The sequence below is a fragment of the Felis catus genome, chromosome F2, assembly GCF_018350175.1.
Source record: "Felis catus isolate Fca126 chromosome F2, F.catus_Fca126_mat1.0, whole genome shotgun sequence".
Classification (NCBI taxonomy): domain Eukaryota; kingdom Metazoa; phylum Chordata; class Mammalia; order Carnivora; family Felidae; genus Felis; species Felis catus.
The window spans coordinates 56319859-56329882 of NC_058385.1; positions in this window are offsets into that span (position 1 = coordinate 56319859).

A 10024-nucleotide genomic window follows, 5' to 3' on the forward strand; every position below is an offset into this window, starting at 1 on the left:
AATAGAGAGATCATCTAAGCAGAAAATCGCCAAGGAAACAATGGCTTTGAATGACACACTGGACAAGATGGACTTAACATATATATTCAGAACATTTCATCCTAAAGCAGTGGAATACACATTCTTTCTGAGTGAACATGGAAGATTCTCCAGAATAGATCACATAGTGGGACACAAATCATCCCTCAACAAGCATAAAAGATCGAGATCACACCTTGAATATTTTCAGACCACAATGCTATGAAACTCAAAATCAACCACAAGAAAAAATTTGGAAAGACCGTGAATACTTGGAGATTAAAGAACATCCAACTAAAGAATGAATGGGTTAGCCAAGGAATTAAAGAGGAAATTCAAAAGTGCATGGAACCCAATGAAATGATAACACCACAGCCCCAAACCCCTGGTATGCAGCAGAGGCAGTCATAAGAGGGAAGTATATAGCAATCCAGGCCTTCCTGGAGAAGGAAGAAAGATCTCAAATACACAACCTAACCTTATTCCTAAAAGATCTGGAAAAAGATCAGCAAATAAGCCCAAAACCAGCAGCAGAAGGGAAATAATAAAGATTAGAGCAGAATTCAATGATATCAAAACAACAAAAAAACAAAAAACAAGCAAACAGAAAAAAACAACCAACAGTAGAACAGATCAATGGAACCAAGAATTGATTCTTTGAAAGAATTAACAAAATTGATAAAGCCCTAGCCAGATGGATTAAAAAGAAAAAGGAAAGGACCCAAATAAATAAAATCACGAATGAAAAAGGAGAGATCATGACCAACACCACAGAAAAACAAGTAACAGAATATTATGAGCAATTATATGCCAACAAATTGGGTAATATGGAAGAAATGGACAAATTCCTAGAAACATATAAACTACCAAAATTGAAACAGGAAGAAATAGAAAATTTGAAGAGACCCATAACCAGTAAAGAAATAGAATCAGTAATCAAAAATCTCCAAACAAATAAGAGTCCAGGGCTGGAGGGCTTTCCAGGGGAATTCTATAAAACATTTAAAGAAGAGTTACACCTATTCTTTTGAAGCTGTTCCAGAAAATATAAATGGAAGGAAAAGTTCCAAACTCATTCTACAAGGCCAGAGTGACCTTGATTCCAAAACCAAAAACCCCACTAAAAAGGAGAACTACAGACCAATATCCCTGATGAACACGGATGCAAAAATTCTCAACAAGATACTAGCAAACTGGATCCAACAATACTTTAAAAGAATTATTCACCATGATCAAGAGGGATTTATTTCTGAGATGCAGGGCTGATACATTGCATTAATAAGGGTAAGGATAAGAACCACATGATCATTTCAGTAGATTCAGAGAAAGCATTTGACAAAATACAGCATGTTTTTTTTTGATAAAAACCCTCAAGAAAGTAGGTAGAGAAGGAACATACATCAAGATCATAAAAGCCATATGCAAAAGACCCACCACTAATATCATCCTCAATGGGAAAAATCTAAGAGCATTCCCCCTAAGGTCAGGAACACAACATAATGTCCACTCTCACCACTGTTGTTCAACATAGTGTTGGAAGTCCTAGCCTCAGCAATCAGACAACACAAAGAAATAAAAGGCATCCAAATGGGCAAGGAGGAAGTCAAACTTTCACTCTTCGCAGACAACATGATACTCTAAATGGAAAACCAAACGACTCCACCCAAAAACTTCCAGAATTGTTCCATGAATTCAGTAAAGTCACAGGATATAAAATCAATGTACAAAAATTGGTTGCATTTCTATACACCAATAATGAAGTGCAGAAAGAGAAATCAAGGAATCAAACACATTTACAATTGCACCAAAAACTATAAGATACCTAGGAATAAACCTAACCAAAGAGGTGAAAAATCTATACACTGAAAACTATAGAAAGCTTATGAAAAAAATGAAGAAGGCACAAAAAATGGAAAAAACATTCCATGTCATGGATTGGAAGAACAAATATTGTTAAAATGTTGACACTACTCAAAGCAATCTACATACTCAATGCAATCCCTATCAAAATAACACCAGCATTCTTCATAGAGCTAGAACAAACAGTCCTAAAATTTGTATGGAACCAGAAAAGACCCTGAATAGCCAAAGGAATCTTGAAAAAAAAACACACAAAGCTGAGACATCAGTGTTCCATATTTCAAGCTGTATTACAAAGCTGTAATCATCGAGACAATAAGGTACTGGCACAAGAACAGACACTCAGATCAATGGAACAGAATAGAGAACCAAGAAATGGACCCACAAATGTATGGTCAACTAATCTTTGACAATGCAGGAAAGAATATCCAATGAAAAAAGGCAGTCTCTTCAGCAAGTGGTGCTGGGAAACTGGACAGTGGCATGCAGAAGAATGAACCTGGACCACTTTCTTACACCATACACAAAAATAAATTCAAAATGGATGAAAGACCTAAATATAAGACAGGAAGCCATCAAAATCCTAGAGGAGAACACAAACAACAACCTCTTTGACCTCAGCCAGAGCAACTTCTTACTAGACATGTCTCCGGAGGCAAGGGAAACAAAAGCAAAAATAAACTATTGGTACCTCATCAAGATAAAAAGCTTCTGCAGAGTGAAGGAAATAATCAGTGAACCTAAAAGGCAACTGACAGAATGGGAGAAGATATTTGCAAATTACATATCAGATAAAGGGTTAGTATACAAAATCTGTAAAGAACTTATCAAACTCAACACCCAAAAAACAAATAATCCAGTGAAGAAAGGGACAAAAGTCATGAACAGACACTTTTCCAAAGAAGACATCCAGATGACTAACAGACACATAAAAAAATACTCAACATCACTCATCATCAGGGAAATACAAATCAACACCACAGTGAGATATAACCTCACACCTGTCAGAATGGCTAACATTAAAAACTCAGGCAACAACAGATGTTGGCGAGGATGCGGTGAAAGATGAACCCTTCTTCACTGCTGGTGGGAATGCAAACTGGTGCAGCCACTCTGGAAAACAGTATGGAAGTTCCTCAAAAAATTGAAAATAGAACTATCCTATGACCCAGCAATTGCACTATTAGGTATTTATCCAAAGGATACAGAAATCCTGTTTTTCAGGGGCACACGAACACCAATGTTTATGGCAGCAATATCAAAAATAGTCAAAGTATGGAAAGAGCCCAAATGTCCATCAATTGATAAATCAATAAAGAAGATGTGGTATGTATATATACAATGGAATATTACTCAGCAATCAAAAAGTATGAAATGTTGTCATTTGCAACAACATGGATGGAACTAGAGGGTATTATGCTAAGTGAAATAAGTTGGTTAGATAAAGACAAATATCATACAATTTCATTCATATGTGGAATTTAAGATACAAAACAGATGAACGTAAGGGGAGGGAAGCGAAAACATTACAAAAACAGAAAGGGAGACGAACTATAGGAGACTCTTAAATACAGAGAACAAACTGTGGGTTGCTGAAGGAGTGTTGGGTTGGGAGAAGTGCTAACTGGGCAAGGGGCATTAAGAAGGACACTTGCTGGGATGAGCACTGGGTGTTACATATAAGTGATGAATCACTAAATTCTATTCCTGAAATCATTATTACACTATATGTTAACTAACTTACATTTAAATTAAAAAAAAACTCACTGAAAAGTCAAAAAAAAAAGCAAAAGTATAGATTCAGGGATACATAATATTGATGAACCAGTAATTTTTCCCATTATTTGAAATATAATTGATGAGTAAAATTATATCTATTTAAGGTGTACAATGTGATTCTTTGATACACATATACATTGTGAAATATTTACCACAACTACTTAATGCATCCATTGTCTCACATACCATTTGTGTGTGTGTGTGTGTGTGTGTGTGTGTGTGTGTGTGTGTAAGGAATGCTTAACATCTAGTATCAGCAAATTCGTGTATACAATACAATATTATCAACAATAGTTACAATGAAGTATTTCAGATTCCCCCAAACTTATTCATCTTATAACTGAAAGTTCATACCATTTGATTAACATGGCCCCAGATCCCCCACTCCACAGAGCCTACCAACCACCCTTCTAATCTGTTTCATTGAATTTGACTATATTTCTTCTTTTAGATTCTGTATATAAATGAGGTTGTACAGTATTTGTCTTTATCTTCCTGCTTTATTTCACTTAGTATATTGTCCTCTGGTTTCATTCATGTTGTCACTAATGGCAGGATTTCTTTATTTCTTATGGCAGAGGACTATTTTATTGTACATACATGCATATTTATAATATTCATTAATATTATGTATCTATATATCATATATATTACATGTTATGTATCTATATATCATATATATTACATGCTCTTCATTCATCTATAGAGGAGCACTTTGGTTGTTTTCATATCTCAGATACTTTTAGTAATGCTGCAATGAATATGGGAGTGCAGATATATCTTCAAGATACTGATTTATTTCCTTCAGATATATACCCATAGGTAAGATTGCTGGATCATATGGAGTTCTATTTCTAATTTCTTGAAGAAACTCCATATTGTTTTCCATAATGGTTGTCTTAATTTTCATTCCCACAAAGAGTGTATGAGGGTTTCCTTTTTCCTCACCTTTACTAGCTCTGATTATACCACATCTTTTTGAAAATACCTCTCCTAACAAATGTGAAATGATATCTCTTTGTAATTTTGATTTGCATTTCCCTGATTGATGATATAAAGCATATTTTTATGCACCTGTTGGCTGTTTAGAAAAATGTCTGCTCAGGTCTTTATCCTGAAGGCAAATTTTTAATTAGATAATTTGGTCTTTGATATTGAATTGTATGAGTTCATGTATATGAATGTTTTATATGTTTTAGATATTAATCCCTTATTAGATGTATAATTTGCAAGTATTTTCTCCCATTTCATAGGTTTCCTTTTCATTCTGTGTATTATTTCCTTTGTTGTGCAGAAACTTCTTAGTTTGCTTTAGTTCCACTTGTGGATTTTACTTCTGTTGCATGTGCTTTTCATATTATAGTCAAGAAATCATTGCCCCTCCCCCCCCAAAAAAAGGAGAAGAGAGAAAGAAAGAAAAATTAAAGAAATCATTGCTAAGACCAATAACAAGGAGAATTCTCCTGGATTTTTCTTCTAGGAATTTTATAACCTCATATCTTACAGTTAAGTTTTTAAATAATTTTGAGTTAATTTTTGTGACTGGTGTATAATATAGGTCCATTTTCATATTTTGCATATGATATCTAGTTTTTCCAGGACTTTTTTGAAGAGACCATTCTTTCCTCCATTGTGTTCTTGATATCTTGTGAAAGAATAGTTTACTTTTAGGTGTGGGATTATTCCTAAACTCTCTATTTTCTTCCTTTGGTAGATATGTCTGTTTACACACCAGTACCATACTGTTTAAAATGCAGTAGCTTTATAATATATTTTGAAATTAGGAAGTTTGATATTGCCAGATATCATAGCCTTGTGTTGCTTTCTCAATTTTGTTTTGATTGTTTAGGGTCCTCTGTAGTTCTGTGTGAACTTTAGGATTTTTTTTTCTTTCTATAAAAGATGCCACTGGGATTTTGATAGAGGTTGTATGGAACTGTAGATCACATGGAGTAATATGGAAGGTTGGCAATATAATTCTTCCAACCCATGAATATAAGATGTTCTTTCCATTTATTTACATTTTCTTTAACTTCTTTCATCAATGACATAGTCTTAAGTGTACAGATTTTTCACCACCTTGGTTAAATTTATCCCTAATTATTTTATAATTTCTGATGCTATTATAAATGGGATTTTTCTTAACTTTTCAGTTGTTAATTGTTAGTGTATAGAAATATAAGTGATTGGTATGTTGATTTTGTACACTGCAACTTTACTGAATTTATTCATTATTTCAAACATGCTTTTCATTGAGTCTGAAGGTTTTTTAATAAATACAATTGAGTCATCTTAAAAGAGATACAAATATGTTTCTTCCTTTCCAATTCAGATGCTTCTTATTTATATTTCACACCCAATTTCTCTAGCTATGACTACCAGTACTATGTTGCATAGAAACTTATCTTGTTACTGATCTTAAAAGGAAAAGCTTTTAACTTTTCACCACTGAATATGAAGTAAGTGAAGCTGTGGACTTCTCATATATGGAATTTATTAGATTTAGGTATATTATTTTTGTCCTAATTTGTTGGGAGTATTTAGTCATGAAAGATGTTGAATTCTGTCAGATGCTTTTCTGCATCAAGATGATCATATAATTTTTATCCTTCACTTTGCTAGCGTGGTGTATCACATTTATTGATTAGGTATGTTGAATAATATTGGTCCTAGTGATAAATTCTAAAATATCATGGTGTGTGATTTTTTCAACTCAGGGTCCATTCAGAAATCCCATCAGTTATTATTTTTTAAGTTGATATTAAAATGATTAATGACAACTGAATAAGTGAGACTTATGGAACTGAAAATGCAAAGAGCACTAAAATGTCATAGAGTTAGCAAGTATAGGAAGCAGATTCCACTCCTAGGGATATGAAATAAAGGGAAAAAACATTGGAGTTATCACAACTTAGAAGTTTGGAGAAGCCTCACAGAGTGGAGGCTAAACCAGCTGACAAGGGGCAGAGCTCAGCTACTAATGATGTCCCTGTGTTTAGGGCAGGAACCCTCTTAGGACAAGGACAAGCAAATTCTGTTGAGAATGTGCTGGCTGGCTAGGGCTGGTATCTCCTAAGGAGCATGAAATGGTTTTATTGATTTTTTTATTTATTTAATTTTTTTTTCAATATATAAAGTTTATTGTCATATTGGTTTTCATATAACACCCAGTGCTCATCCCAAAAGGTGCCCTCCTCAATACACATCACCCACCCTCCTCTCCCTCCCACCTCCCATCAACCCTCAGTTTGTTCTCAGTTTTTAAGAGTCTCTTATGCTTTGGCTCTCCTACTCTAACCTCTTTTTTCTTTTTTTTTCTTCCCCATCCCCCATGGGTTTCTGTTAAGTTTCTCAGGATCCACATAAGAGTGAAACCATAGGGTATCTGTCTTTCTCTGTATGGTTTATTTCACTTAGCATAACACTCTCCAGTTCCATCCATGTTGCTACAAAGGGCCATATTTCATTCTTTCTCATTACCACATAGTACTCCATTGTGTATATAAACCACAATTTCTTTATCCATTCATCAGTTGATGGACATTTAGGCTCTTGCCATAATTTGGCTATTGTTGAAAATGCTGCTATAAACATTGGGGTACAAGGGCCCCTATGCATCAGTACTCCTGTATCCCTTGGGTAAATTCCTACCAGTGCTACTGCTGGGTCATTGGGTAGGTCTATTTTTAATTTTTTGAGGAACCTCCACACTGTTTTCCAGAGTGGCTGCACCAATTTGCATTCCCACCAACAGTGCAAGAGGGTTCCCATTTCTCCACATCCTCTCCAGCATCTATAGTCTCCTGATTTGTTCATTTTGGCCACTCTGACTGGCATGAGGTGATATCTGAGTGTGGTGTTGATTTGTATTTCCCTGATGAGCAGCGACGTTGAGCATCTTTTCATGTGCCTGTTGGCCATCTGGATGTCTTCTTTAGAGAAGTGTCTATTCATGTTTTCTGCCCATTTCTTCACTGGGTAATTTGTTTTTCGGGTGTGGAGTTTGGTGAGCTCTTTATAGATTTTGGATACTAGCCCTTTGTCCGATATGTCATTTGCGAATATCTTTTCCCATTCCGTTGGTTGCCTTTTAGTTTTGTTGGTTGTTTCCTTTGCTGTGCAGAAGCTTTTTATCTTCATAAGGTCCCAGTACTTCATTTTTTATTTTAATTCCCTTGCCTTTGGGGATGTGTCGAGTAAGAGATTGCTATGGGTGAGGTCAGAGAGGTCTTTTCCTGCTTTCTCCTCTAGGGTTTGGATGGTTTCCTGTCTCACATTCAGGTCCTGTATTCATTTTGAGTTTATTTTTGTGAATGGTGTGAGAAAGTGGTCTAGTTTCAATCTTCTGCATGTTGCTGTCCAGTTCTCCCAGCACCATTTGTTAAAGAGACTGTCTTTTTTCCATTGGATGTTCCTTCCTGCTTTGTCAAAGATGAGTTGGCCATACGTTTGTGGGTCTAGTTCTGGGGTTTCTCTTCTATTCCATTGGTCTATGTGTCTGTTTTTGTGCCAATACCATGCTGTCTTGATGATGACAGCTTTGTAGTAGAGGCTAAAGGCTGGGATTGTGATGCCTCCTGCTTTGGTCTTCTTCTTCAAAATTCCTTTGGCTATTCGGGGCCTTTTGTGGTTCCATATGAATTTTAGGATTGCTTTTTCTAGTTTTGAGAAGAATGCTGGTGCAATTTTGATGGGGATTGCATTGAATGTGTAGATAGCTTTGGGTAGTATTGACATTTTGACAATATTTATTTTTCCAATCCATGAGCACGGAATGTTTTTCCATTTCTTTATATCTTCTTCAATTTCCTTCATAAGATTTCTATAGTTTTCAGCATACAGATCGTTTACATCTTTGGTTAGATTTATTCCTAGGTATTTAATGCTTCTTGGTGCAATTGTGAATGGGATCAGTTTCTTTATTTGTCTTTCTGTTGCTTCATTGTTAGTGTATAAGAATGCAACTGATTTCTGTACATTGATTTTGTATCCTGCAACTTTGCTAAATTCATGTATCAGTTCTAGCAGACTTCTGGTGGAGTCTATCGGATTTTCCATGTATAATATCATGTCATCTGCAAAAAGCGAAAGCTTGACTTCATCTTTGCCCATTTTGATGCCTTTGATTTCCTTTTGTCGTCTGATTGCTGATGCTATAACTTCCAACACTATGTTAAACAACAGCAGTGAGAGTGGACATCCCTGTCGTGTTCCTGATCTCAGGGAAAAAGCTCTCAGTTTTTCCCCATTGAGGATGTTAGCTGTGGGCTTTTCATAAATGGCTCTTATGATCTTTAAGTATGTTCCTTCTATCCCGACTTTCTCGAGGGTTTTTATTAAGAGAGGGTGCTGAATTTTGTCAAAGGCCTTTCCTGCATCGATTGACAGGATCATATGGTTCTTATCTTTTCTTTTATTAATGTGATGTATCACATTGATTAATTTGTGAATGTGGAACCAGCCCTGCATCCCAGGAATGAATCCCACTTGATCATGGTGAATAATTCTTCTTATATGTTGTTGAATTCGATTTGCTAGTATCTTATTGAGAATTTTTGCATCCATATTCATCAGGGATATTGGCCTGTAGTTCTCTTTTTTTACTGGGTCTCTGCTTTAGGAATCAAAGTAATACTGGCTTCATAGAATGAGTCTGGAAGTTTTCCTTCCCTTTCTGTTTCTTGGAATAGCTTGAGAAGGATAGGTATTATCTCTGGTTTAAACGTCTGGTAGAACTCCCCTGGGAAGCCGTCTGGTCCTGGACTCTTATTTGTTGGGAGATTTTTGATGACTGATTCAATTTCTTCGCTGATTATGGGTCTGTTCAAGCTTTCTATTTCCTCCTGATTGAATTTTGGAAGCGTGTGGGTGTTTAGGAATTTGTCCATTTCTTCCAGGTTGTCAAATTTGTTGGCATATAATTTTTCATAGTATTCCCTGATAATTGCTTGTATCTCTGAGGGATTGGTTGTAATAATTCCATTTTCATTCATTATTTTATCTATTTGGGTCATCTCCCTTTTCTTTTTGAGAAGCCTGGCTAAAGGTTTATCAATTTTGCTTATGTTTCAAAAAACCAACTCTCGGTTTTGTTGATCTGCTCTACAGTTTTTTTAGATTCTATATTATTTCTGCTCTGATCTTTATTATTTCTCTTCTTCTGCTGGGTTTAGGCTGTCTTTGCTGTTCTGCTCTATTTCCTTTAGGTGTGCTGTTAGATTTTGTGTTTGGGATTTTTCTTGTTTCTTGAGATAGGCCTGGATTGCAATGTATTTTCCTCTCAGGACTGCCTTTGCTGCATCCCAAAGGATTTGGATTGTTGTATTTTCATTTTCTTTTGTTTCCATATATTTTTTAATATCTTCTC